General features: G+C 47.1%; 1 protein-coding gene across 5 annotated transcripts in view; it reads left to right on the top strand.

The window, feature by feature from the left end:
* The first annotated feature begins 7,609 nt into the window (after positions 1-7,609).
* RFX2 (regulatory factor X2) overlaps positions 7,610-16,991 on the top strand; it is a 92,901-nt gene continuing 83,519 nt past the window's right edge. For 4 of the 5 annotated variants that reach the window (XM_070793000.1, XM_070793002.1, XM_070793001.1 and 1 more), the window contains exon 1: positions 7,610-7,765. The gene's annotated coding sequence lies outside the window, so the exon portion shown is untranslated. The remainder of the gene's footprint in view (positions 7,766-16,991) is intronic. The other variant, XM_070793005.1, reaches the window with a different exon arrangement.

A 16,991-nucleotide genomic window follows, 5' to 3' on the forward strand; every position in this document is an offset into this window, starting at 1 on the left:
AAAGATCTAAACGTAAGACCAGAAACTATAAAACTTGTAGAGGAGAACACAGGCAAAACACTCTCTGATTACTTAACTTTTTAAAAGGATGTCTTGGGCAGAAAATATCTGGGTGCTGAGGGCTGGGTGCACAGAGGGGTCTGGTTGCCCCTCCCTCTGGTATGGAGAGGGGGGTCAGTGGGCGTGCTTGAAGGGCGTGCCTTGGCTCCAGGGAGAACCCCTGGGAGCAGGGAGTGGGTGATGCTGCTCTTCCAGGGAGGCGTGCTGGACTGGTGTCCACTTCCTGACAGAAGCTGCAGGGCAAGAGGTGGGCTGGTTGTTTTGGCAGCTGAGCCAAGGCAACTTGCTGCTAAATCAGGATGGGCTCGCAAACAGCAGGTTTGTTTGGGAAGAGGTGTGTGTTTCTCAGGAACTAGATGGGCTCAGAGAGCTGGCAGGGGGCACTTTAGATCTTGTCCCGAAGCCTCTCCTGGCTTCCCTCCACAGAAGTTCAGCAGGCCTTGGGACCTGAATTCCTAGGGACCAGGGAAAGAGGAAGGGGAGGTCAGTGTAGCGAGTTTGGTGGGGTAAAGGGAAAGATAGGTGGCAGCCCGCCCACCAAGATGGGGCAGGGTCGGTAGCTTGTATCCAGGGGAACTTGACGAGGTCTCTTGTACCTGATTTATTGCTGTGCTGTTGCCATCTTGAAGTTTGTAGTAACTTTCGAACAAGCAGCCTTCTACAGGCTGACAGGGGCAGGTGGAGCTCAATTATTTTATCTCCAGAGACTTTAGACTTCTTCTAGGAGCCAATAAGCCAACCAGCACCATTTGTTGGAAAGACCTATTCTTTCCCTGTTAATAATCTTGGCATGCTTGTCAAAAGATCAGTTGACCATAAGCATGCAGTTTTATTCCTGGACTCTCAGTACAGTTCCACTTATCTACATGTTTGGCTTTATGCCAATACCACAACTGTAGCTTTGTAGTAAGTTTTTAAAATTTGGAAGTGTAAGTCTTCCGACTTTGTTCTTCTTTTTCAAGACTGTTTGGGTTATTCTGGGTTCCTTGCATTGCTTTATGAAGTTTAGAATGAGCTTCTAAATTTCTACAACAACAAAACCCAGCTGGATTTTGAGAGAGATTACATTCAGTGTGTAGGTCAGTTTGGAGAATATTACCATCTTAACAACATGTAATCTTCTGATCCATGAACATGGGATATCCTTTGATTTATTTGGTTCTTCTTTAATTTCTTTCAATGCTGTTGTGTTTTTTGGAGTTTGGCTTTTGTTTTGTTTTTAGTTGTCATTGTACAAGTCTTGGCTTCTTTAGTTAAATTCATTCCTAAGTCTTTTGTTCTTTTTGGTGTTATTATAAATCAAATTCTTAGGCAGGAGATGCAAGTTCAATCCCTGAGTCAGAAAGATCCCCTGGAGGAGGACACAGCAACCCATTCCTGTATTCTTGCTGGGAAATCCTACGGACAGAGGGGCCTGGCAAGCTACAGTCTATTGGGTCACCAAGAGTCGGACAAACTGAAGCGACTGAGCATGCACACACAATGGGTTCCTGGAGATTTCTACATAGAAGATTGTGTCATCTGCAAAAAGGGATAGTTTTCTTGCTTTGTTTCCAATCTGGGTACCTTTTATATATTTTTTTACTGCCTAGTTGCCCTGGCTATCTCATCCAGCACAATGTTGAATAGAAATGTTGAGAGCAGATATCCTTGTCTTGTTCCTGATGTTATGGGGAAAGCATTTGACTTTTCAGCACTAAGTATTATTACCTGTGGCATTTTTTGTATGTCTTTTATCAGCTTAAGGGTCTCCTTTATTCCTAGTTTGTCATGAAAAAGTGTTGGATTTTGTGAAATGCTTTTTATGAAGCCGTTGGGATGGTCATATCATTTTTGTCCTACTAAAATCTACTAAAATGAGTGGGTTTTAAAAAAATATTAGTCCAACCAAGCTTGCATTCTTGGGACAGTTTCCACTTGATCATGGTGTATAAATCTTTTAAGATGTTTCCAGATTTGGTTTGCCAGTTAGTTTGTTGGGGATTTTTGAATCTGTGTTCATAAGAAATCTTGGTCGTGAGTTTTCTTTTCTTGTGGTGTCTTTGTCTGGTTTGGTATCAGGATAATACTGGTCTCAGAGAATGTTAGAATGGCCTCATGGAGTTTTCTCTCCTCTCATAGTTTTAAGAAAAGTCTGTGAAGGCTAAATCTTTAAATCTTTAGACATTTCGTAGAACTCATCAGTGGAGCCATTGGGCCTGAGTTTTTCTTTGTTTTTGTTTTTTTATTACTAGTTCAATTTCTTTACTTGTTAAAGATTCATTCAGTTTTCTATTTCTTCTTGAATCAGTTTAGGTAATTTGCATTTTTCTAAGAATTTCCCCCATTTCATCCAGGGTATCTAATTTGTTGACATGCAATTGTTTATAGTATTATTTTTTCATTTTTGTATTTCTGTAATGCTGCTTGTAATATCCCCGTTTTCATTCCTGATTTTAGTAATTTGAATCTTCTTTTTATTTTGATCAGTCTAGTTAAAGTTTCATCAACCTATTTGATCTTTTCCAAGAAGCTACTTATGGTTTTAATAATTCTGTCTTGATTTTCTATGCTCAACTTCATTTACTCCCACTCTAATCTTTATTATTTCATTCCTTTGGCTAGCTTTAGTTTCAATTTACTCTTATTTTCCAGTTTCTTAGGGTGGATAGCTAGATAATTGACTGAGGTCCTTCTCTCTCTTTTTTTTTTCCTTTAGCATAGATGATTGCTGCTGCTGCTAAGTCGCTTCAGTTGTGTCTGACTCTGTGCGACCCCATAGATGGCAGCCCACCAGGCTCCCCCATCCCTGGGATTCTCCAGGCAAGAATACTGGAGTGGGTTGCCATTGCCTTCTCCAATGCATGAAAGTGAAAAGTGAAAGTGAAGTCGCTCCATCGTGTCCGATCCTCAGCGACCCCATGGACTGCAGCCTTCCAGGCTCCTCCATCCATGGGATTTTCCAGGCAAGAGTACAGCTATTAATTTTCCTCTACTTTAACTGGATCTCATAAATTTTTGTATGTTGTGTTTCATTTTCAGTCATCTCAAAGTATTTTCTAAGTTCCCTTATGATTTCTTCTTTGAGATAGCAGAGTTTTACACCTATTAAGTGGAGGGAAGAAATACATAAACAGTGCTGTAAATATGGCATCATGCTGGGACAAGTTCGCATTCTCAAGACAAGAGTTATAGCAGAATGAATTGTACAATGTGTCTCCAGAGCAATGCTGTCCCACTCTAAAACCTTCCCCCTCACCTCCTCACATCCATCAGAATGTTCTCCAAAATGTGCACTGAATCCACCGACCCACCTCCACCTCTGCTACCAGGCCCCTAATCCAAGCCACCATGCTTTTAAGTCCAGGGGAACAGTAACAGACTCCCAGGTTCTGTGTCTGTCTTGTCTCCTACAGCCTATTCCCCATGCCATGAGGTTTTAAAATCACAAACCACCAACTGGAGTAGAGTTAAGTGCCCTGCATACAAACGCGGTCCATTCCAAGAGTGCATTCGTAAGTCCAGTTGGTTCCTACATCCAACAGAGTTAGCCTAGGTACCCAGCTAACACAATTGGCTATATAGTACAGTACTGTCATAGATTTATAACACGTTTCCCACAAGTGCATAAAAACAAACACAAAAAGTAAAGAAAATATTTTAAATCTTACGGTACAGTACCTTGAAAAGTACAGTCGTACAGTTCAACAGGCATCGAGTGAACAGGCAAGAAGAGTTACTGGAGGAGGTGAGAGATGGGAGAGCTGAAGGATCATCAGCAATAGGAGATGGAGGGCAAGCTGCAATTTCACGCTTGCCTGATGTTGATGACACGGGTTTTGGTTCCTTGTTGGAACCAGATGCACATTTGCGTCTCTGAAAGTTCACAATTTGAATGTTTGTATGTAGAGAACGTACTGTACATCTGCTCCACCCTACTTAAAACCCTCTGACGGCTTCCAAGTCTGACGAGGGCCATTTTCCATATTCAAAGGTCCATATAGTCAAAGTTATGATTTTTCAGTCATGTACTGATGTGAGAGTTGAACCATAAGGAAGGCTGAGCACTGAAGAATTGATGTTTTCAAATTGTGGTGCTGGAGAAGACTCTTGAGAGTCCCTTGGACAAAGGAGATCAAACCAGGCAATCATAAAGGAAATCAACCCTAAATATTCAGTGGAAGGACTGATGCTGAAGCTGAAGCTCCAGTACTTTGGCTACTTGATGCAAAGAGCCGACTCATTGGAAAAGATCCTGATGCTGGGAAAGATGAAGGCAGGAGAATAAGGGACTGGCAGAGGATGAGGTGGTTGGATGGCATCACTGACTCAATGGACATGAGTTTGAGCAAACTCTGGGAGATAGTGAAGCACAGGGAAGCCTGGTGTGCCGCAGTCCATGGGATGGCAAAGAGTAGGACATGACTTAGCAACTGAAGAACAACAAAATGAAACCTTAGGTGAAATGACCCCTTCCATCCCCTGACTCACCACTCCCCACCCACTCGCACCCTCCCCATTCACCCTGCTCCAGCCACACCCAGGAACCTGCTTTTTGTTTCTTCCACCCAAGTTTCCATCCCAGGGATTTTGAATTCCTGAAATGTTCCTTTACTCTTCCTCATTATTCTGACCTGGGCCCAAATGTCACCCCCTCAGAGAGGCTGAGAGTGGCCAACTCTTCCCGCTTTGTCTGGGAATTCCCCAAATTTAGCACTGAAAGCCCCATGTCGTGGGAAACCCCATAATCAAACTATCCTGCTTTGGCCACCCTTGAGAGGCCATCCCTGGCTGTTCCATCCAAAACAAGCCCCACCTACTCACCCCACAAGCTACTACTCTATTGCTTTTTCTGTAAGTGTGGGACTTGTGTCCTTAGAACCTGGAGCCATCCCTGGCAAATAGTAAGCACTTGAGAAATATTTTTGATTAATCATTGAAGGACAGAAATTGATTCTTACAGTCTTAGGTTTAAAATTCCATCACGTGGGCTTCCCTGGTGGTCCAGTGGTTAAGAATCTGCTTTGCAATGAAATGGACACCAGTTTGATCTCTGGTCCAGGACAATCCCACCTGCCTTGGAACAACTAAGCCTGTGCACCACAACTACCGAGCCTGTGCTCTAGAGCCCATGAGCCACAACTACTGAGCTCACATGCTGCAGCTGCTGAAGCCTGTGGACCTAGAGCCCATGCTTCCCAACAAGAGAAGCCACCGCAATGAGAAGCCTCTGCACTGCAACTAGAAAGCCTGCATGCAGCAATGAAGATGCAGCAGTCAAAAAAGAAAAATTCCATCATATGAAACACTGCAAGAAGCAACCCATTAGAACATGGCGAAATCATCTTATCAAGTCCCCCTCAGCATTTTCATGAAAACAAAGTATAAAAAAATCAGCATTACCTAAAGCATCATGTCATGAAAATGTTGTTTTCATGATATATGTGTTGGTGTGGACTGGGCCTCTGAGTAAAATATATTTCCTGCTATGCTTTGTGGTCAAAAATGTTTGAAAACTACCCATCTAGTGGTCAAGAGTGTGGGATTGGGCATCAGACTGCTGGTGTTAGAAGCCCTTACAAGCTGCTTCATGCAAATTTATTCATTTTTCCCCCTGGCCTCTGTTCTCTGATCTGTAAAATGAAGACAGTGCAGTCTCTCTCAGGATGAGATTCTGAGTTTTAACTGATGATTGTTTTGTTGATAAGTCATTAAGTCATGTCTGACTCTTTTCGACCCCATGGACTGCTGCACCCTAGGCCTCCCTGTCTTTCCCTGTCTCCCAGAGTTTGTTCAAATTCATGTCCATTGAGTCGGTGATGCCATCCAACCATCTCCTCCTCTGCCACCCTCTTCTTTTGCCTTCAATCTTTTCTAGCATTAGGGTCTTTTCCAGTGAGTTGGCTCTTCACATCAGATGGCCAAAGTAGTGGAGCTACAGCTTCAGCATCAGTCCTTCCAATGAATATTCAGGGTTGATTTCCTTTAAGGTTCACTGGTTTGATCCCCTTGCTGTCCAAGGGACTCTCAAGATTCTTCTCCAGTACCACAACTCGAAAGCATCAATTTTTCTTTGTGGTCACACTGTCACATCCATACATGACTAGTGGAAAAACCATAGCTTTGACTGTACAGACCTTTGTTGGCAAAATGATGTCTCTGATTTTTAATACACTGTCTTAACTGAGTTAGTGTATGAAAAATGCTTACTTTCTGGCATATAAGGACAGTTTAGTCAGTGTTGACTAATATGATTACTTGACAAATGGATGAATGAAATCTAACCTTCCCTTAAATTTCCCTGCCTGCCTTTTTTCAGAACAAGCTTTTTCTCCTAGAATTCCAGCCCCTTCTCCCAAATGAGTATTTATGTTTACTTTTTTTAGTGTCAATCACCCCCCACCCCCCAAAAAACCCAAACTCTACCAGGGTGTCTTGTTTGTCCCGTTCAAAAGTTGAACCTCCTGGGACTTCCCTAGCAGTCCAGTGGTTAAGTTTTCGCACTCCCAAGGAGGGTGGGGGGCATGGGTTCAACCTATGGTCGCTGATCTAATATCTCTTATGCCAAGCAGAGATGCCAAAAAAAAAAAAAATTGAACCTACTACCTGGGGGTAGGGAGGAGGGAGAAAGGTTGGCAAACATTTTCTGTGAAGTATCAAATAGTAAATATTTTAGACTTTGCTTGTGTCATCCCATCTTTGTACAAATATTCAAGTGTCTGGTACCCAACTCTGTGGGACAACCTTCTGTGTCCTGAAGACAGGTTTCACGGAAGACAATTTTTTCCTTGGACTGGGAGGGGGGGGATGGTTGCCGGATGATTCAAGCGCACTACATTCATGGTGCACTTTATTTCTATTATTATTAAGCCAGCCTCCATCTCAGATCATCAGGGGGTTAGATCCCTGAGGTTGGGGACCCCTCGCTTAAGCAAATAGGGAAGCTGTGTTCTGATAAAATTTTATAGGCACGGGGCTGGTGGAATTTGCCCCACAGGTCTTAGTCTGTTAACCCTTAAAGGAGTTGAAAATACCGCATTCAGTAAAATAAAAGACTTTCATATAGTTTCCACGTGCTACCAAAGATCCTTTTAATTTTTTTTACCACTTAAAATGTATATTAAAATTCCCAGCTCGTGGGCCATGAATATAAGTCATTTGGCTTGCGGATCGGATTCTGCTGCGGGTCCAGACTGTACCAGGACACCGGCAATAAGGCGTCTGGGTCCCCAAAACTCGGCCTTCCGGGAGCTGCGCCACCAGCACCGAACCCGCGCGCGCCTCCGGCCTTCCAACCCTCCTTCGCAGCGCGCGCCTCCCGCCAAGCCCCGCCCCTCTTCGCGGCGGTTGGTCGAGCCGCGCCCTCTTCACGCCCGCTGACAAGCACTGCACACAGCCAATGGGGAGCCGCAAGGTCTTGCGCCCCGCCCCCATCGCGCCCGTGGGAGGTGGCCGTGGGCGGGCCGTTGAGGGGGTGGGGCGCGGAGCCTGGTAACCGTTGCCGATAACAACGCCCCGCCCTGTCGCGGCAGGAGGGCAGGCGGCGCGAGGCAGGCAGGCAGGCGGGCGGGCGCTGGGAGCCGGAGGAGGAGCGGCCGCCGCCGCCACCGCCGCCGCCATAGAGACTGTAGCCGTGGAGACTGTTACTTACCAACGGGGACCAACACGCAGCAGCCGCCACCGCCGCCGCGGGAGCCGTTGCCCGAACTCCCGGCCCGAACTCCAGGTGACCGATGCGACCGCCCCGGGCTCTGCCCGGCCAGAGAGTGCGGGGGGCGGCGGGGATCCCGATCGGGGGTCGAGGGCGGGCTGCGCAGTCCCTGCCGTTCACCCCAAACGTCCGAGATGGCGCGCCCGCGGGACCTCCCTCCTCACCCCGAGTCCCGAAGTCGCAGCTGAGTTTGGGGTGCCCGGGGGGGTCCCCCTTTTCCTTTTAACCAAAGTCAGGGAGAGGTGGAGACCCATCGCCTCACTTTTTTCAAAACTTTCTGAATTGGGGGCTCCCGGGGAGCCGTCTTTCACTGTCACCCTCAAACTCCCCGAGTTGGGGGCGCCCCGAGAACCCCTTTCAAACTTTTACCTTCAAACCCCCTGAATATGGGACTCGTGGGGAACTCCTTTTCACTCTGACTCCCCAAATCTTTAAGCTGGGGACGCCCGAGGACCCCTGTCTCACTCTCTCAAACCCCGAATTGGGGGGCGCCTCGGCAACGCCTGTCGAACTCTGACATTTAAACTCCTTGAATTGAAGGCGCCTGGAGGCTCTTCCTGTTAATTCCCCAAATCTCTGAAATTGGGGCGTCCGGAGTCACTTCTCTCACTCCTAAACTCAAATCGCTGAATTGAGAGGGTCTAAAGCATTCGTTCTCACCTCGTTTTGACCTCGCCCCCAAATTCTGAATTTGCGGGTTTTCTGTAGCCCCCTTCTCACTTTTAAAACCCGAAGTCGGTGCGCTGGTCTAGAGGAAGAACCGCTCCCCTCCTCGCTTTTTGACCACAAACTCCCAAGAATCGGGCTTCCCGGAGACCCGTTTCTCACCTTTTCACCAAAAAGTTTCTCGGGTTTAGGGCTTCTCGGACACTTCTCGGCTCTCTCTCCTGGTAACTCCGCATTCCACAGTTTGGGGGATCCTGGATCTGCCGGTCCCTCCGCGCCCCTCAGGAAGCCCCTGTGCACACCCGCAGCTCCCATGTTAGGACTGATCGCGAAGCAAGAAAAGTTTCACCGAAAGGATTTTTTTTTTTTTTAATAATTATTTTGTAAAAGGTTTGTGGCCCAAACTGCTCGGTGGCATTTTCTCCTGAGGTTGTTCGAATGCTTGGGTGTGTGTGTGTGTCTGTGATAATCCATTCCCCACCCCGACCCCCCTCCCCCCAGTCTCTCCCCCAATCCCGACCTCCCAACCCCCGCCCCCAAATGCTCTTTGATTCCTTTTTTCCTCCCCTCCGGGACATGCCAGCGGCGCTCTCTCCAGCTTCGTCCCCGTTGGTTTTTCTCGCTGCGGTGCTCGGAAAAGTTGGGTTTCCGATCCTAGTGGCTATTTACAGGGCCCCCGGGGCCCAACAGCCCCTGCCATTCTGGCGGCGGCGGCGGCGGGGGTGGTTCATCGTCCTAATTTTAACCTCCTGGTTGCCCCGCAGGAATGAGGGAGAAGGGCAGGGTGCCGCACGCAAGTCCAGGGCTGCCTTTCCGCAGAGTGCTCATTCCTCGGCTTCTGGGTGTTTTAATTATGCGCCGCCCCCCCCTCCCCGCCGCCTCCCCGCGCCCCCCCCCCCCCCCCCCCGCGCTGCAGTCCGCACTATACAGTTATTTTCTTGCTCTCTGCCTCTGTGCATTTAACTGTCAGTGCAGGCTGTCATGAGTTTTCCCCCTCCCAATCAGCTTTATCTCTGCTGATCCAAAATATCAAACCTTATGCAAGGCTCTTCATGTTAGCCAAGACTTACCAACAAAATAGTAATAATAGTAATAACAACAGAAAACATTAACAATAACAATTTTATTTGTTGCCTGCAGGTATTTGCAACACATTTTTATCTTGTTGCTTCATAATCTGAAACATTTATTTGTTTGCTTATATGAAGACCCTTACCCTCTGTGCTGGGGAGTACCAGGGGCAGGTTAGCTGTTCTCTCTCCCACTCCAGTTTAAAAACGTGGACTGTCTCTAAAATAATCTTAGAAATGGCTACTCATCTACTCTGGCCAGAGAAAAAATGCGTAGGGGACCCCCGCCCAAAGGAATTTGATTTCCTTAAATACTGCTGCTAATTTTGCCAACAGGCTAGGTAAGAGTATGGGAGGGGACTGGGTAGTCTTTTTTTTTAAAAAAAGATTTTTTATAATATATGATGAAAAAGATAACTGGTTCCCAGATCCTGTGATATTGCAACTGATTTGGGTCAGGAAATGAGTTCAGAAACACTTTGCCCCTGTGATCCAAGCCATATGACTTATTTAACCCTGAAGGTGTGTTCCTCTCATCTCAGATGAACCCCTGAGATGCTGAGAAGGGGAGTCCAGGAGGAGAGGGACAGAGTTACTGGTGACACCCAGTAAGAGAACAATTCCTTTGAAATTCAGCTGATATGTGCTTTCTGGGTGCTGGGTACATATCACCTTAATATTTTTCTTTTAACCATGTTGATCACTGAAGCACTGCCAGGATGGAGCTAGTTACCAGAAATACACACGCCAGGAACTTATCTGGCTCTTATTCTTTAGATCTAATTTGTAAATTCAGATTAGAATTAAAATTAAATAATATGCATTTATATATGATGAATTGAATTTTCATTAATCATAGAATTGAATCAACATTTTAAATGTACAGTTTTGGTAGTCACATGTGGTTTTGCTCATAAAATTCCAGGGCCAGGAGGAACCATATCTTATGGTACATTTGGCTGTTTTTAGTTAATGCAGGTTGTCCACTTATTTATTTATTTAAAAAATATTTATTTATTTTTCTGGCTGTGTCAGGTCTCAGTTGTGGCATGTGGGATCTTAGTTCCCTGACCAGGGATCGAACCCAGGTGCCCTGCATTGGGAGTGTGAAGTCTTAGCCACCGGACTGCCACGGAAGTCCCAACCACTTATTTAATCCCAACCACTTATTTAAATGACATGCTCCCGCTACACACCTACATATTTGTAAAATGTAAACGTTTTTTTAAAGCATGGGAGGTTCTCAGAGAAACTCTCCCTCATCAGACCCTCACTGAACCCAAGATGAGCCAAGGAATTCTTATCAGAAAAGGCAAACAAAGAGGGAGAACTTGAGAAAAGACCCAGAATTAAGGGGATAAGGAGTAGGGGCAGAGGATAAGGGGAAGGGCTGGGCAGAGCCCACCAAGTGGGTTGGCTGCTAGGGCTGGTGAAATTGGCAACCCTGAGAGGCAGCTTAAGGGCAAGGGCTTACAGTTCCCCAACCTGTTCCTCTGAAGACTTCCCAGCTCCCTTAGTATCAGCCGGCTTCTCCCAGCTGCTCAGGCTAATACTTCAGAGTCATCCTCCGGCCCTCTGTGTGTGTGTGTCTGTCTTTCTCTCAGTCTCTCTCAAGCCATCAGCAAAAAAGACCTAAAATCTGACCGCGCCTCACCACCTCCACCATCAGCCCCTGGTCTAAGCCTCCAGCTCCTCATGCCCAGATGCTTCCAGCCATTCACCGAGGGTTGTATCATGTCTTGTTGTGTATTCCTCAGCTCAGAACCCACCCACAGCTCCCATCTCACTTGGAGCAAAAACAGAAGTCCATTCCCCAACTGGGGCCCTCAGCCCAGTCCCTCTTTAGCCTAATCTCCAAACCCATGTGTCTGCCTTCAGTGTCACTGACCTTCCCAGAGTACCTCAAACCCTCTGCCTGGAAAGTTCTTGGTCCAGGCATCTGGGGGCTTCCTCCCTCGCAGCCTTCAAGCCTTTTCTCAAACTCATCTTCCCAGGCCATTGACTTGCAAGTGATGGTACCCTTGTCCCCTCCCCCCACAACCCTGGGCTTTCTCTCTCCTTCACATTTATCACTAACACCCCATATATTACATAGATTGATTTTATGATTGCTGTTCTCTCATTAGAATGTCAGCTCGATGCCAAGACGCTCTGGGTGTTTTATGAACTCCCATATCCCCCAGGCTGAGAATCATTCTGGCACTGAGTGGGCACTTGATAAATATTTGTTAAATGAATAAGTAAATAATCTCCCATGCATCTAATGGGAAAGCTGATGTGAAAATGAAGAGCTGCTCTTTATCTACCATATCTCGCCTTCCGTATGACTCAGTACAGCTCAGATTGGATGAATGAAGTCAGTGGGAAGAGGGAAGGAAAAGTATGAGTCCCAACCCTGGATGCTGCACATATGGGCTTCTGGGCCTGGCGGAGAAGGGGGTTAACGTTTATTAGCTCAGTGACTTCAGGTAAGGTTTGGCATAGGTGAAAGAGGTAATCACATATTTTTTTTAAATAGGTTTTTTTTTTTTTTAATGTAGACTGTTTTTAAAGTCTTTGTTGAATTTGTTACAAAATTGCTTCTGTTTTATGTTTTGGTCTTTTGGCCCCATGCAGCATGTGGGATCTTAGCTCCCCAACCAGGAATCGAACCCATACCCCCTGTATTGCAAGGTAAAATCTCAACCACTGGACCACCAGGGAAGTCCCCACTTTATGGTCTTGATATTAGAAATAATATTATAACTGGGTAGCCCAAGGCCTGGTACAGAATAGGTGTACGACAGAGTAGCTATTATTATTGCTGTTGTTATTTTTAATATTAGAACAAAACAAAGAAGCAGTGTGGCCTGCCTGGGATGGATTTTTCAGTTTGGTTTCCTGACCACCAAGTGCTGAGGAGACAGTCAGTAAATACATCTTACTCTACTGAGTGGGTGAGCCTTACACGGTCTGTTTTAAGTTGGGAAATACCCTCCAATTGCATAGAAATTCTCTGGTACAGATATGGCATCTGCAAGCGTGAAGCTCTAGGCAAAACCAAATGTCACCAGAAAAGTAGCTTACATCTTGGTTGGGGTATCAGTTCATCTGAAATTACTCCCTAAACATCACACTTTTGGGTGGGTTTTGCCAAGCAGCCAGCTCAGCTGGCAGAACCTCCAGATGAGAATGTTTAAAAACTGGTTTCCCCTCTCTGTTATCACTGGCACTTAGGTGCAAATCAGGTCAATATCTGGAAATCAGCGGCTCAGAGGTGAGAACCGGCCTGGTGTTCGTGCCAGGACTTGAGTTGGGCCCTCAGAAATGTATTCCTATTTTATGATACATAGGTTTTGTATGTTTCAAAGCAGGGTTTTGTGCCCTGGCAACCTCATTTTTAATTCTGGTCAATTCTATGATTTTCCAAGAAATATAGTTGACTTCCAAAGCCTATTGATGATACATACAGCAACTGGATTTCAGACCCTGTGAATTAGATCATACCTGCCACATGCCATGTTGAAAAATGAAAAAAAAAAAACCTTATAAAACCATTAAAAGCCTAGAACTTACTTGTTATGGCCCAATATAGTGATGATTTGTCATTTACTATGTAATGAAGCCCACATATGCTATATAATGTGAGCCTGTTTCTACTAAGATCTCTGCAGTTACTTTGAGTGAGTGTGTGTGTGTGTGTGTATGTGTGTGTGTGTGTGTACAAACTGGGCTATGGTGTCCAGGGAAGCTCTTCAGGAGGTGATAGTTGAGCTGAGACTGAACTCATAAGAGGGAGCAGCCCTGTGCAGTTCACAGGGAGAACCTTCAGGGGGGCAGCAGGTGCAAAGGTCCTGTGGCAGGTGCAATCACCTGGCCCTGGTGAGGGCAGAGAAATGTGGCTGTGTGGCTAATGACTGGTGAGCAAAAGGAGGAGGCACAGGGCCTCAGGGGCCAAAGGCAGCAGTCTGGCTGCTATTCTAAGTATAAATTAGGTCTCGGAAGATTTAACCTCCTCCTGTAGCTGTCAGAGCCTTGGTGTCCAGTCGTTCACTGGAAGACGTACTTCCTGGACCTCTGCCATGTCTTCATCTCTCACTCATTCATTCATTCATTTGTTCATCACTCTCTGAGTCTCCAACTAGGAGAGGGCCATGGCTTCAGAACAAGGATGGGCTGGAGGCCTCTCCAGGGTCCAGCGGGTACACAGAGGAGGCAGGCGCTCACCTGGAGGGGCCATGAAAGGTGTCCACGAGGAGGCAGGCTGGAGTGGAGCTTTGACGTGCAGGCAGGCAGGTGGGGAGAGCTGTGGAGCGACTGTGTTTTCTGGAAGCTGAACACAGGGAATGGGGGAGACCTGGCTGGAGAGGAGAGCAGGTGTCAGCACCCATGGTCTGTTTCTGGAAGTGAAGGCTCGCTGCCACATGGCCACACTCATCCACCCATGTAGTCTCTGGCTGTCCTTTAGAGGCCACAGCAGGGTGGACTATTTGTGATGGGCACAGAATGTGAAACTCAAAACCTAACATATTTACTGTCTGGGCTTTTACGGGGACAATTTGCCTACCTCTGACTGGATGAGTGGGACTTGTCTGGTGCCAGGACGAAAGGTTTGTTGGGGAAGATCTTTGCGATCCAGTGGGATTTTGGTAGGTGGAGTGGAAGGCATGGCCTCTGGAGGCCGGTGATGGAGAATTATGGTGTGGTCCAAGCCTGGGGTGACAGGGGCCTGGCCGACTACACCAGCTGGGGATGCTTGGGGAGACAGAGGTGCATGGTTCTGGGGGCTCCGAGAGCCCAGTGACTTCTTGTGGGACAAAGGACTGGGAGGAGTTCAGTCTGACTTTGGGGATCAGGCAGAACAGGCCACTTCAATGAGTCAGGGGTCCCAGGAAATGCTAGTGGGGAGAAGGGTAAGGAGTTGAGGCATGGGCATGGACTTGGCTGGCTTGAGGCTCATGGGGCCATTGGAGAGCAGGCAGTTTTCCGCCAGGCTACTGGATTTTGGGGTCCGGAGATGGGGAGGGAGGCAGTCCAGGCTGGAGGTCAGGATCTGGGTGCTGTCAGCATGTCATTGGTCATTTCAGTCGTGAAAACAGATGCACTCACTCAGGGAAAAGCCAGAGAGTGAGAAGAGAAGGCCAGAGGCAGAACCATCCAAATTCCAGGAGCAGGAAACCAACCAAGAGTCAGAGGAAAGCAGTTTTTAAAAAATGATAGCAAAACACAATGACATAAAATTTATCATTTTAACCCATGTTACGCGCACAGCTCAGTGGCACCAGGCACATTCACATTGTTGGGCAACCATCCCCGCCACCCATCCCCAGAACTTTCTCATCTCCCAAACTGAAACTCGGTTCCCATGAAACACTGACTCCCCATCCCCTCCCCCAGCCTCTGGCCCCAGCGTCTACTTCCTGTCTCTATGGCTTTAACTCCTTGAGAGACCTCCTATGGGTGGAATCAGACAGCATTTGTCCTTTTGTGTTGGTTTCTCTCACGGAGCTTTATGTCCTCATGGTTCATCCAAGGTGTAGCAGGTGTCAAGAGTCTCCTTCATTTTGGGGGCTGAATAATATTCCACTGTGTGGATGGACCACAATTTGTGTATCCATTCATCTGTTGATGGACACTTGGGCTGCTTCCACATTTGGCTCCTTGAATCATGCTGGACAAAGGAGGTTTGGAAGGCACAGGGGGAACCAGGCAAAGAGCTCTGAAGCCAGAGGAGGAAGCAACTCAAGGTCTGAGCACCAGAGGGTGAAATTTGGCAGAAACCAGAGAGATGAGCCAACGGGGACAGTCCCCCAGCAAAAAGGGGGAAGGATACGTCTCCAGAGAAGGACAAGAGGTTTGGCTCATGAGTGCCCGTCTCCTCGGCAAACTGTTAAAATCACACTAATGATATAGAAGCAGCCCATTCCTGAAGTCGCAGCAACACTTAATTATGCTTGTATTTTTAAAATGTGAACTGTTTATCTTTGGAGACAGCGCCATGTTTCCAGGATACGTTTCTGTCCAAAGGGTGACCTGCAGGGTAAGGCCTGGGAAGCAATTTCCCCCCAAAATCAACAGCCCACAAAAATGTGTTCCAGCTCCACCCGTCTAGGAAGCACCCAAAGAAAACACCACACAGAGGTTCCCCACCTTGCCTGTCCTTCTCAGAATACGCACAGATGGAGCCTGCTGGAGAAAAAATAAATTTGGAATTCCAGACCCACAGAAAAGAGCTTGAAGCATGTGCTTGGATTTTGTAAAGAATTCTTCATCTTCTAGAGGAGTTCACCTTCCTGGGGACTTCTCTGAGTTTAGTGCTCTCTAGGGTCCCCACCTGTTCAACCAGTACTTTGGACCCCAAATATCAAACATCTGAGTCACTTATAGTTAGCCAAACACTTAAGTGTATTCATATATCATCGTGTGGGGAGTTACAAGGGGAGAAAGTGATAGAGAAATTTTAAATTGCTATCAGCCATTTGCCACTGACATTCGGACTGGAAGTTAAAACGTGAAGTGAGTGTAATTCCAGAGGTCCTCAATTGTGTAAATCAAGGCATGGTGATACGGCCAACTTTTAAAATGACAGGCAGGCATGAATAGGAGTTATTTCTGGAGACTTCCCTGGTGGTCCAGGGGCTAAGACTCTGAGCTCCCAATGAAGGGGTCCCAGGTTCCATCCCTGGTCAGGGAACTAGATCCCACAGGGCACACAGTAAGCTCCCACCTACGTTCTGCAACTAAGACCTGGGGCAGCCAAATAGAGATTTTTTTTTTTTTTTCTTAATAAGAAGGTATTTCTGGAAGCCCTGTAACAAACAAATTCATCGCTGGCCTTAGTCCATGCCTGACCGAGCCTTTATCACTGGGACTGGACTGTGCTCCTTGGGGAAACTCGGCAGGGACCGGAAGAGACTCACCAATGAGCCATTTTCTAGCTGAACAAACCGCAGGATGGCGGAGTAAGACGTGGCGGCCCCGCCGAGATTCTGATTGGGAAGCGTCTCCTTCCCTTGAGTATGTGGGGTCTGCAAGGCCTCGCTTCTCCGGGTCTTGTAGCTCTAATGACCGCAGGAGCCCCACCTTCCTCTCCCCTCCTGTTCTGGAAGGAGGGTTTCTGTAGTCTTAGCTCTGCAGCAGTAAGCACACTCGGAATCACTCCCAGATCCTGCAAGTAGACTGCGTGCCTTGGGCTCCCAAGTCTTACCTACTTCTTCATCCCCTCGCAGTCCACCCCGCCATGGCTGTCCTGGGCACCGTCAGGAGGAGGGGTTGAGCACATTGTCTCTGCTTTCTGTAGCCAAACATATGGACTGGCCCCTCCCCGTCGTTGTAACTACGTGGCACTTAGCTCTGTGTTCAAGGCTTGTCTCCATCCAATCCCTTTTCTCTTCATTACCCATCTTTCACGACTTCTCTGGATGGGCTTGCGATGCCTTAAAACAGGTCTTATACTTGGGTCTCCCCTGTCTCTGAAATGTCATTTCTGCTGATGAAAACTTACCTCTTCTCTGATGCGCCTTCGC

Source organism: Bos indicus, chromosome 7, assembly GCF_029378745.1.
Source record: "Bos indicus isolate NIAB-ARS_2022 breed Sahiwal x Tharparkar chromosome 7, NIAB-ARS_B.indTharparkar_mat_pri_1.0, whole genome shotgun sequence".
Taxonomy (NCBI): domain Eukaryota; kingdom Metazoa; phylum Chordata; class Mammalia; order Artiodactyla; family Bovidae; genus Bos; species Bos indicus.